Source organism: Orycteropus afer, unplaced genomic scaffold, assembly GCF_000298275.1.
Source record: "Orycteropus afer afer isolate SDZICR_OR568_19922 unplaced genomic scaffold, OryAfe1.0 scaffold00203, whole genome shotgun sequence".
NCBI lineage: Eukaryota > Metazoa > Chordata > Mammalia > Tubulidentata > Orycteropodidae > Orycteropus > Orycteropus afer.
The window spans coordinates 2655599-2667641 of NW_006921790.1; positions in this window are offsets into that span (position 1 = coordinate 2655599).

Here is a 12043-nt window from a genome sequence, read left to right on the forward strand (position 1 = left end):
TATGTTACCAGAACTCCTTAGTCAAACTTATGGTCCTTTAATTTGTGACCTCTGTATTTTGCCCCAGCACCTGGTTTGCCAACTAATCAGTTCTCTGATGCCAGTGACCAGAATTATGTGGTGGTTTGCACATAGGGTTAAATTTTGAGAGCATTGAGTCAGGGGCCTGTTTGACTGGGATAACCCAATCTCTTGTCTGTCTCACTAGCAGCAGATTTGGTTTGGTTTACTCAAACCAAGCCAAATTCACTGTCGATAGTGACCCGTCCTTGGATTTCCAAGGCAGTATCTCTAGGAAGTAGATTGCCCAGTCTTCCTTCTAAGGGGTGGCTGGTAGGTTTGAACCACCAGCCTTCTGGTTAGCAGTCAAGTGCCTTAGCCACTAAGCTACCAGAGCTTCTTAAGGATTGGCTAGTGGTGAGTTATTTCATTCCCTTTCTCTGGCTCCCTCCTTGCTCCACTGTACCTGTGTCTGTAAGTCTGACCCACTTCCCCTGCAAGTTCCTCTGACAGTTTCCACAGACATTAACTCACCTTGAACTCCTCCCAATATATTTTTACTGTGTGTTTATCACCATGTGGATTCTGTAAAGTTTTTTTTTCCCCCTTCTTGTCAGTGTCTGATGCATCTGATGGCTCTGTGTTTAACATAGCTGTGCTTCAGCTTGTACTAACTTCTTTTCTCTCCCCAGTCACTGACCTAGCTTCATTTCCCTTTTCAATCAGCACTCAATCTAGTCCTTTATAGTCTCATTAAATGCATTGCCATGGAGTCGGGTCCTACTTATCGCGACCTTTCCTTGGGTTTCTGAAGTGTTATCACTGTGGAAGCAGATTGCCCATCCTTCCTCCAGAAGAGTAGCTGGTGGGTTTGAACAGTCAGCCTTCTGGTTAGCAGTCAAATGACTTAGGCGCTACACCATCACAATTCATTGTTTCTATCTGTTTCACTCTGTGTTTCCAGGTCTCTGTCCTTGAGGGATTGAGTGTGTTAGCAGGATGCAATCTTGTCTCAGTCTCTGCTCTCTAATATTCTAATATTTTCTGTCTCTCCCTTCAAATATTTTAAAGTGTTTTTGTCTGAAAATATCTTTTTTTCCATTCAATTTTTTAAAATAATATATGTTCTTAATACAGCATTCTATGTTGCTGTATTTTTTTCTTGGTCAAAATATTGAAAATGTCATCCCATGGTTTTCTAAATCTAATTGCTATTATTGAGATGTCAACTGTCAGTTACAATATTTTTCTTTAGAAGTTAATGATTGTTGTTGTGTGGATACTTGTAAGACTTTCTTTATTTTTGGTTTTCAATAGTTTTATTTAAATAAACGTAGGTGATTTCCACTGTATTTACCCTGCCTAGAGTTTTCAGTAATTCTCAAATCTGGGGTTTGGTATCTTTAATCAGTTTCATGAAAAAATAAATATAGCCTTGATCTCTTCAAATATAGCTTCAAACCCATTCACTTTTTCTAGGATTTAAATTGCAAACAAGTTATATAAAGTATGTCTTATTAGTATGTTTTGACCCTTTGTCTCACCATGCTTCAGGCTTAAGTATTTTCTCTGCTCTCTCTTTAGCTGCCTGTAGTATGCTGATTTTGAGGATGGTGCCAGACTAAGTGGTGTTTTGTACTATTGTCCATAGGGTTGCTATAAGTTGAAACTGAATCAATGGTGCCTAACAATCAACAATAAGCTGTTAAACTCAGCACTTATGATTTTAATTAATATTGTATTTTTAAGCTCTAGACTGTCCATGGAATTCTTATATGATACCTCCAGTTTTTCAGGAATGATCTGTAGTCTAATCTATTGTTCAAATATATCAGTCACAAATTTTAAAAAATGCATGTCCAATAGCCTCCATAAGGTTGATTGCCTCTTTATCTTCAATTGTCAATCAAATCTTATTTTTTTTCAAGTAGTTTTAGTGCATTCCTGCATATCTGATCATTTCTGACTCAGTATCACACATTGTATATAGAGCTAATTTGAGATAGTGAATGAAATTATTTTTCTTCAGAGATAATATAATTATGTTTCTTTGCAAAAAACAATTATTATATAAACAAAATACTTCTACCTTCAAGTCGATTTCAACTCATAGCAACCTTGTAGTTGAGTAATACTGCCTGATAGGGTTTCCAAGGCTGTAAATTTCCAAGGAAGCAGACTACCTCATCTTTATCCCATGGACTGGGTGGTGGGTTCAAAATGCCAACCTTCTGGTTAGTAGTTGAACACTTTAACCACTATACCACCACACACACACACACACACAAAATCCCTCACTGCCATCAAGTTGATTCCAACTCATATTGACCCCTCCTTGGGTTTCCGAAGTGATATATCTGTGGAAATAGATTGCCCAGTCTTTCTCCCTAAATATTCCACATCACCTTTGTTACAAATAGTTCTAAATGTATTTCAGTGTTAGACATCAGTTCTTATAGGGCTAGTTTCTTTTACCTCACAATATTCATAATTCCACTAGGAATTTACCCAAATGCATGGAATAATTATTAAGGCTTATATTCATTGATATAAACCAAAAAACAAACCCAATTCACTATCATCCAGTGATTCTGACTCATAGAAACCCCCTTTGGTTTTCCGAGGTGGTAAATCTCTATGGAAGCAGATTGCCCAGTCTGCCTTCCATGGAGTGGCTGGTGGGTTTGAACCACCAACCTTCTGGTTAGCAGTCAAATGCCTTAAGAACTATGCAACCAGAGCTCCTTTACTCATTATTATAAAGAATCTAAATTCATTATTGACATTTGACTGCGTTCGAGCTCCAACAGTCTCCTTTCCACTTCTGGCCTTTATCTAGACAAGCAAATGAGAAGACTCATGTTCTCTCTTCTTTAGCATTGGCAGGAAATACAAACTGTGAAAAACCTAGCTTTTGAGCATGGAAACTATCATTCCAAAATAACTCCCTAACAACCATGAAATCCATGCGGTTCCCTCCTCTCTGCTCTCTTTAAAGCCATTGGGAACATGTCTAGAAAACCTGATGAAATAAAAAATATTTTCATAGTGTCTTGATGTATGTGTGGCTCGTAACATCCAAATAAAATTTTGGTGGAAAATCCATCTACTTCTCTGAGGTGATCACATCAGTCTCTCCTTCCCACATTGTATATTTTTATAATTGATATATTCCTCAGTGGGAAAATTTGTACCTAATGCTTAATTTATCTTGTGTGGCTTTTTGTTTATTCTGGTCTTGAACCTGCAAGTCCTTGGAATCATTCAAACATTCCCATTTAAAAAAAAAAAAAAAAAAAAATCCAAACATACAGAACAGTTCTTACAGGAGATTGGTCCAAACAACTGAGTCTGGATTTTCTGTGAATTACACTCTACTAACTGATAGATAGGAGCTCTGGTAGCATAGTGCTTAAGGCACTTGACTGCTAATCAGAAGGCTGGCAGTTCAAACCCACCAGCCACTCCTCAGAAGGAAGGTTGGGCAATCTACTTCCTTAGTGATACTGCCTTAGAAACCCAAGGAGGGGTCACTATGCATCGGGTCTGACTTGATGGCACATAACAACAACAACAACTGATAGATTATTATTATTATTATTTTCATTTAAATTAAGGGATAATGCTCAATGTATTGCAATTTTGCCATAATCAAAAAGTCTAACAGAGTTTGAAAAAAAATCATTAATGCCTTCTTATGTTGTTGTTATGTGTCATCGAGTCAGATCTGACTCATAGTGACCCCTCCTTGGGTTTCCGAGGCAGTATCACTACAAAAATAGATTGCTCAACCTTCCTTCTGAGGAGTAGTTGATGGATTTGAACCACCAGCCTTCTGGTTAGCAGTCAAATGCCTTAGGCACTATGCTACCAGAACTCCTGATTAATGCCTAGAGTATAGTAATTATTGTAAACACTATTACTAAAAATTATTCCTTTCATATAATTCTGGGAAGATTACACATTGCTGCCCTGTTAGTGTAGAAGTGGCATGTCATGTAATTTGGCTAACAAAATTTTGATTGTGAATGAAGTAATGTATGTCCTTTTCAAAGAGAAACTTAATGAGCTCATTTGAGACTCACTATGTCTGTCTTTCTTTTTGCCATAAGATTTAGAGTATTGCTAATAGAGACTGTTCTACTAGTTATGGTTACAATATGAAGATGTTATAAGCAGAGATATAATGGACTTACAAGAACACTATTGAGCAATAAACAAAAACAATTTTTTTAAGATTTTGGAGTCTCATAATATGCTGTTGTTAGGTGCAGTTTAGTCAAATCCAACTCATAGTAACCCTATTTACAATAGAATGAAAGACTGCCCAGTCCAGTGCCATCCTCACAACCATTAATATGTTTGAGTCCACTGTGTCAATCCAATCCTTCTCTCTGGCAGTATTCCTTTTTTTTTTTTTGCTCATCCTCTACTTTACCAACCATGATGTCCTTTTCCAGGGATTGGTCCCTCCTGATAACATGACCAAAGTACAGTGAGATGAAGTCTCATCATTTTTGCTTTTAAGGAATATTCTGGTGTACTTCTTTCAAGACAGATTTTTTTTTGTTCTTTGATGGTCCAAGATATATTCAATATATCCAATACCATAATTGCAATGCATTAACTCTTTCTGGTTTTTCTTTTTCATTGTCTAGTTTTCACATGCATATGAGGCAGTTTAGAATATCATGCCTTGTGTCAGGCACACTTTAGTCCTTAAAGTGACATCTTTGCTCTTTAACTCTTTAAAGATGTCATTTGCAGTGGACTTGTCCAATTCAATATGCCATTTGATTTCTTGACTGCTGCTTCCATTGAAAACCAACTGTGGATCCAACTAAATGAATCCTTGACAATTTCAACCTTTTCTCCATTTATCACGATGTTGCTTATTGGTCAAGTTGTGAGATTTCTGTTTTTTATATGTTGAGGTGTAATCCATACTGAAGGCTGTAGTTTTCAAAGTTTTCATAGTTTTTGAAGTACTTCATCTGTAGGTGCTTCAGGTCCTCTTTCCTTTCAGCAAGGAAGGTTGTGTTGTCAGCATATCACTGATTTTTAATGAGTCTTCCTCCATTCCTGATGCCGTGTTCCTCTTCATGTAGTCCAATTTAAAGGATTAATTGCTCAGAGTATAATTGATTAAGTGTGGTGAAAGAATACAAATCTGACACACCCCTTTTCAGCTTTAAAACAATGTAGTATGTCCTTATTTTGTTTCAATAACTGCCTTTTAGTGTGTGTACATGTTCTGCAAGAGCACAATTATGTATACTGGAATTCCTATTCTTCAAAATGATATCCATAATTTGTTATAATCCATACTATCAAATGCTTGTTGTTGTTGTTGTTGTTTGCCGTCGAGTCGGCCCCAACTCATAGCGACCCCTCCTTGGGTTTCCGAGGCAGTATCACTATGGAAGTAGGATTGCCCAACCTTCCTTCCGAGGAGTGGCTGGTGGGTTTGAACCGCCAGCCTTCTGGTTAGCAGTCAAGTGCCTTAGCCACTATGCTACCAGAGCTCCTATCAAATGCTTAGAATAGTCAATTAAACAAAGGGAAACATCTTTCTAGTATTCTTTGCTTTTAGCCAAGATCCATCTGGTATGAGGAATGATATTCTCATTCCACACCCTTTTCTGAATCAAGATTGAATTTGTGGCAGTTCCTTGTGGATGAACTGCTGCTACTATTTTTTAATTATTATCAGCAAAATTTTACTTAAGTGTGATATAAATGATACTACTTGATGATTTCTTCTTTTTGTTTTATCATCTTTCTTTAGAATGGGCACAAATATGAATCTCTTCCAGTCAATTGACCAGGTAACTGTCTTATTAATATTATTAATAGTACATATCAATGATACACATAATTATCAGGAAGGTGGTACAGAAATCTTCAACGTTGCAACCATTTTTGAATTCAACAAAATTTCACTTGTGTGTAATCTTAATGGTATTGTTCAATAATTTCCACATTCTGTTGGATCACATTTCTTTGGAATGGGCACAAATATCAGTCTCTTCCAGTTAGTTGGCCAAGTAGCTATCTTCCAAATTTTTTAGCATAAATGAGTGAATGCTTCTGGCACTGAATCTGTTTATTGAAACATCTCAATAGGTATTCCACCAATACCTGAAGCCTTACTTTTCGCCAATGCCTACAGTGCAGCTTGGACTTCTTCCTTCACTATCATCAGTTATTCATCATATGCTATCTTGGAAATTGTTGAATATTGACTAATTCTTTTTGGTGCAGTAACTTCATTATTCTTCCCATCTTCTTTTGGTGTGTCCTGCATCATTTGATATTTTGCCCATAGTTTCCTTCAATATTTCAATTCAGACTTAATTTGTTTCTTCAGCTCTTTCACCTTTATAAATGCTGAATTAGTTCCTCCCTTGTAATTTGCTAACTGCAGGGCTTTGCACATTTCATTATGATACTTTGTCTTTTTGAATTGCCTTTTGAAATCTTCTTTTTACCTCTTTTACTTTATCATTTCTTCTACTCACTTTAGTTACTTTACATTCAAAAGCAAGTTTCAGGCTTCTGGTAAGATGGTGGAATAGACAGCCAAACTACACAGACTCTCTTCAACAAAGAAAAGGGGAACCAATTAGCACAGATACAGAAGATAATCCTAGAGCCCTGAGCTTTGAAGGGAAGGATACAGAAGTGGACTAAACTCCAACTAGTAGAAGAACCTGCATGAAAATATCAAAAAGGAGACATATGGAATTGTGGTCATCAGCAATCCTGTTGGCACAGACAGCTTGGATATTGCCAAATAGTGTTAAGACCTAAGAATTAACCTAAAAACTGGACCTGTTAGCCAGGGGCTTCACAGAGGACTGCACTGGTGGCCAGTGAATAAAAGGGGAATCAGCTAAGAGGGAGATGGGCTGAGCTGTGGACTTTTGGCTGTCTGGAGGGTGCAGCCATTTTGAATATTTACAAAGAGTTCAACCATTTTGGATATTTAAAGCAGCAGCATTCTCTCAGATTCCAGACACCTAAGAATAGGCTTTGGGAGCTCTGGTGGCTTAGTGCCTAGGGCATTTGACTGCTAACCAGAAGGTTGGTGCTTCAAAGCCACCAGCCACTCCTCAGAAGGAAGATTGGGCAAACTACTTCCATAGAGATACCACTTCTGAAACCCAAGGAGGGGTCACTATGAGTCGAATGACTTGATGACAGTGAGTCTGATTTGAGTTTTTAGGAATAGGTCCACTTGCCAGGGACCACAAGGACATACCTGAAACAAAAGACTGGAAAGGTATGTTATTCCTCTAGTTACTCTCATACCCTACACCCTCTTGGTGAATGGAGGTGCGGCCATCACTCACTCTCACCTACCTTCTGGGTCAGCAGGAATTCCATCCCAATCTGTGTGCTCTGATGGAGGCTAGGTGCCCTGCCTTAGCCTGCCCACATTTCTTTCTTTCTTTTTTTTTTTAGTTTCCTTTTTTTTTGTCTGTTTTAAAATTATTATAATTATTATTTATCTTTTCTCATTCTTTTTATTATTATTCTTTCTTTTTCCCTTCCCAGGTTCAAAACTTTTCCTCTCTTCCCAGTTCCTGGTTCCCATCTTTTTTTTTTTTCTTCTTGTGGTTCTCTCCATTCTGTGTTTCTCTTTTCACATTTTTCCTTCATTGTTATTCCACTTTACCTATTTCCTCTTATTGCCCCCTCCTCAAATATTGCAGATTTTTTTTTCCTTTCTCTATGTATATTTCTGTTGGCTTTTTAAAGTATCTCTTTAAATATTTTCTATCATTTATTGCCTTTCTTCTTCTTCTTCTTTTTTTTTTTAATTCTTTCTTTTTGGTGATTATTCCTATGTGTTTATGTGATGTGTGTTTTTAGTCTTCTTGCTTTTACATTTGTGATGGTTTGGGGATTGTTGTTTTTACCTAACTGAAGGAGAGGCAGCAACTGTTCCTGAATGATGCAACCACATTTGCACCTCCTGAAGCTCCACTTGCTGAGTGAGAGCCACCACTTCCTTCGCAACAACTGGCCAAAAAACACAACCACCAATAAGAGCCTGAGTCACCCTTAACTGCTTTTCACAAACAGTTAACAGAGATCTATGCAGCCACTCTCATTCTCCATCACAACCAGCAGGAGACAGGTGGTGAGGGCATAAGTGTTGCCAACTAGACAATAAGGTAGCCTAGTATACTGCTTACTCAAATACATCCAAAAAAAGGAAAAAAAAAAATATTGGGAAAGTCACTCCAACACACAATCACCAATTAAATATAAATACACCAAAGGCTCAATGCCTTGGAGACAAAAGACCATCACAGTCCACACAAAAAGCAAGATAAAGCAGTAGAAACCAGCAAGCAGGATACAGACCCAGAACATATCATTGTGGAAGAAGAAGCATGGGAACTCCCTGATAAGGAATTCAAAAGAAGTATACTTAGGTACCTTCAATGAATTGAGAGACACATCAAGGAAAACATTGACAAAATTAAGGAAAACGCAGACATAGACCTAGAACAATTTTGGAAGAAAATACAAAAACAAAATGACAAAATAAATGAAAAATTAGAAATGATACAAAGTTTACACATAGAAATCCAGAAGGTTAATATTAAATTTTTAGAAATAGATAACACATTGAAAGGGCAAAGGAGTAGAATTGAATCAATGGAAGACAGAATTAATGAGATTTAAGATAAATACATGGATACTGCCCTGCAAAGGGATCAATAGCAAAAAAGATCAAAACAAAATGAAGGAAGCCTGAGGTTCATGTCGTACACAAACATAAGGAATAATCTATGTGTAATTGGAATTCCAGAACAGGAAGAGACAAATAAAACTACTGAGAAAATTGTCCAAGATTTGTTGGAAGAAAACTTCTCTTATATGATGAAATATGAGAATATATCCATTCAGGAAGTCCAATGAACCCCAAACAGAGTAGACCCCAAAAGAAAATCACCAAGAAATATCATCATAAAATTCGTCAAAACCAAAGACAAAGAAAAATCCTGAAAGCAACACAGGAAACATGAAAAGTTACCTACAAAAGGCAACCAATAAGACTAAACTGATTTCTCAACAAAAGCTATGCAAGTGAGAAGGCAATGGGATGGTGTTTTGGTTACCTAGTGACACTCTGACAAGAAATATACCACAAATGGAATGGCCTTATCAAACAGGAGTTTATTCTTACAATTTGGAGGCTGTAAGTCTGAGTTCAAAGTGCCAGGCTCTAGGGGCTATGTGAAAGCCCCTCGACCTTGGGTTTCAGCTCTGCCTCTTGCTCCCAGCCCACTGACACTAGAGGTATCTCTTCACTCAGGCAGCTACTAGCTAACAAGCCCAAGGTTGACAAATAAAATGGCACAGTTCAAAGTTACCAAATCACATGGCAGACTATTAATTTAAGTCTATTGCAAGTCCCAAGGTTGGCAGAGCATGGCAGGCTACTGAACGATGACACAGCTACATGCAGGGTTCAAGCGTGCCATAGCTAGAGACCATTCCCCAAAGCTCCTCCTTATATGGAGGAAGCAGACCACATTCTTAAGGCAGCTACTCAGCTGCTCACAGAAGATTCCACCATGGAGTTGATTACCAGTCCCATCATGGGGAATAGCTATCACCAGCTTCCCAGCCACTTAACCAGGCCCAGCCAAGTTCATACACAAACATAACCGCCAAAGATGGTTTATATAAAACCCTGAAAGAGAAAAATTCTCAACCAAGAATTATATACCCAGCAAAATTGTCCCCCAAAAATGATGGTGAAATTAGAAGATTTCCAGATAAACAGAAATTCAAGGAATTTTTTAAAACCAGAACAGCCTACAAGGGTTACTAAAGGGATTATATCTTTCTTAAGGAAGGTGTTGTTCAGGTTCCATGTGTTTGCTCTTTTTCTGTTGATCTTCCTATTGTTGATTTCTAATTTGATAGCATTATGATCTGAGAAGATGCTTTTGCAGTATTTCAATGTTTTTTTACATTTATTAAGGTTTGCTTTATGGCCTAATATATGATCTATCATTGAGAATGTTCCAGGTTCACTGGAAAATAATTTATGTTGTCCTGTTGTTGGGTTAAGTGCTCTGTAGATGTCTACAAGGTGAGTTGTATTGTTTAGCTCTTCTGTGTCTTTGCAGAATTTCTTTCCAGTTGTTCTATCTTTCCTTGAAATGATAATAATTACTGATAATAATTACCATTGAAAGTGGGGTATTAAAGTCTCCTACTATAAATGTGGAGTCATCTATTTGTCTTTTCAATTCTGTTAAAGTCTAATTTATGTATTTTGGGGCTCTTTAATTGGGCCCATAGATATTTATTATGGATATATCTTCTTGTTTGATTGTTTAATATCATTCCTTGTCTCTTATGGTAGTTTTTGTCTTAAAGTCAATTTGATCAGAAGTTAATATTGCCATTCCTGCTCTTTTTTGGTGCAATTTTCTTGATATATCTTTTTCCAACCTTTGATTTTTAGGCTCTTTTTCTCTTTGTTTCTAAGATGTGTCTCTTGTAGACAGCATACTGATGGGTTATGTTTTCTTAACCAGTCTGCAACTCTCCATCTCTTGAAAACCAAAATATAAATAAATAAATAATGCACACTCCCTGCTGTTGAGTTAGATCTGACTCTTAGCCACCCCTTCTTGGTTTTCTGAGGTGGTATCACTATGGAAGAAGATAACCCAATCTTCCTTCTGAGGAATGGCTGAGGGGTTTGAACCACCAGCATTCTGGTTAGCAATCAAATACCTTAGGCACTATGCCACGAGAGCTCCCTCCCTCTCTTGTTTTTTTGGTCAGTTTGATTACTATATATTCCATCCAGTGAGGCTAATGTGTACTATCACTATGGTTTTGAAAAATATATTTGCAGTGGAAAAGTTGGTGGTCTTGCAAAATTCTATCATATGATCTCTGGTGTTGTTTCTCTCACCTAGGCCATATTTATACAGGAATAATTAGAGACTTTTGGTTCTAGACCACTGCAATAAAGCAAATGCTGCAATGAAACAAATCATATGAATTTTTTTGCTTTCCACTGCAGATAAAATTTATGTTTATATCCTACTATATTATATGAAATGTGCAATAGAATTATGAAAAATGTTGAAATATTGTGAGAATTCCCAAGATGTAACACAAAGACATGATGTGAGTGTATTCTATTTGAAAAATGCACCAATTGACTTGATCAACACAGGGTTGTCATAAACCTTCAATTTGTAAAAAATGCAATATCTACAAAGTACAATAAAATCAGGTATGTCTATATAGTAATAGTAATGATAATGGGAAAAAAAATTCAGGACATTGTTAAACCTGGTATAATATTGAATTATTGTATGGAAAATACCTATTTCAACTCTCCCATTTTAAGTGGAGTGTGATTTCTTATTGCATTGATGTTGAGTTTGGGTATGTTGTTATGTGATGTGATTGAGCAGATGCTTTCAATGTGCTTGTGCAGTTATGCTTAGCTCTTGATCTCTGATCATCTGGCCAAAGAACAATGCTTTTCCTGTAGGCCCAGCCCCTTAAGCCTGCCTTTCCCCCCACACACACAAAAGGGAATAAAAATAAATAAATAGAGTAAAGTTGAATCAAACCCACAGCTTGAAGCCAAGGCTATCAGATTTTCAGGCTGAGACTTCCAGCTGAGCCCAGCCTATATTAATCAAACATAAGTTGACTCACAGACCTGCAAAAACAAAAATAAATTCTTGTGTTTGTAATCCATCACAAGAAATATTTTTGAATCCTAACACGTACATCAAAGAACTTATCACTTCAGGACTCTAGCCAAATCCCAGCTGCTAACATCTCCATCACTTTGCCCAAGAGCTTTCTCCAAGACCAAATATGGCCTCTGCCTACACCCATGATGAATTTATACTCTCAGATAGTATACTTCAAAAACAAAACAAAATTCTACCCAAAGCAATCTATACATTCAATGCAATCCCAATCCAGATCCCATCAACATTCTTTAGGGATATGGAAAAAATGATCACTAACTTTA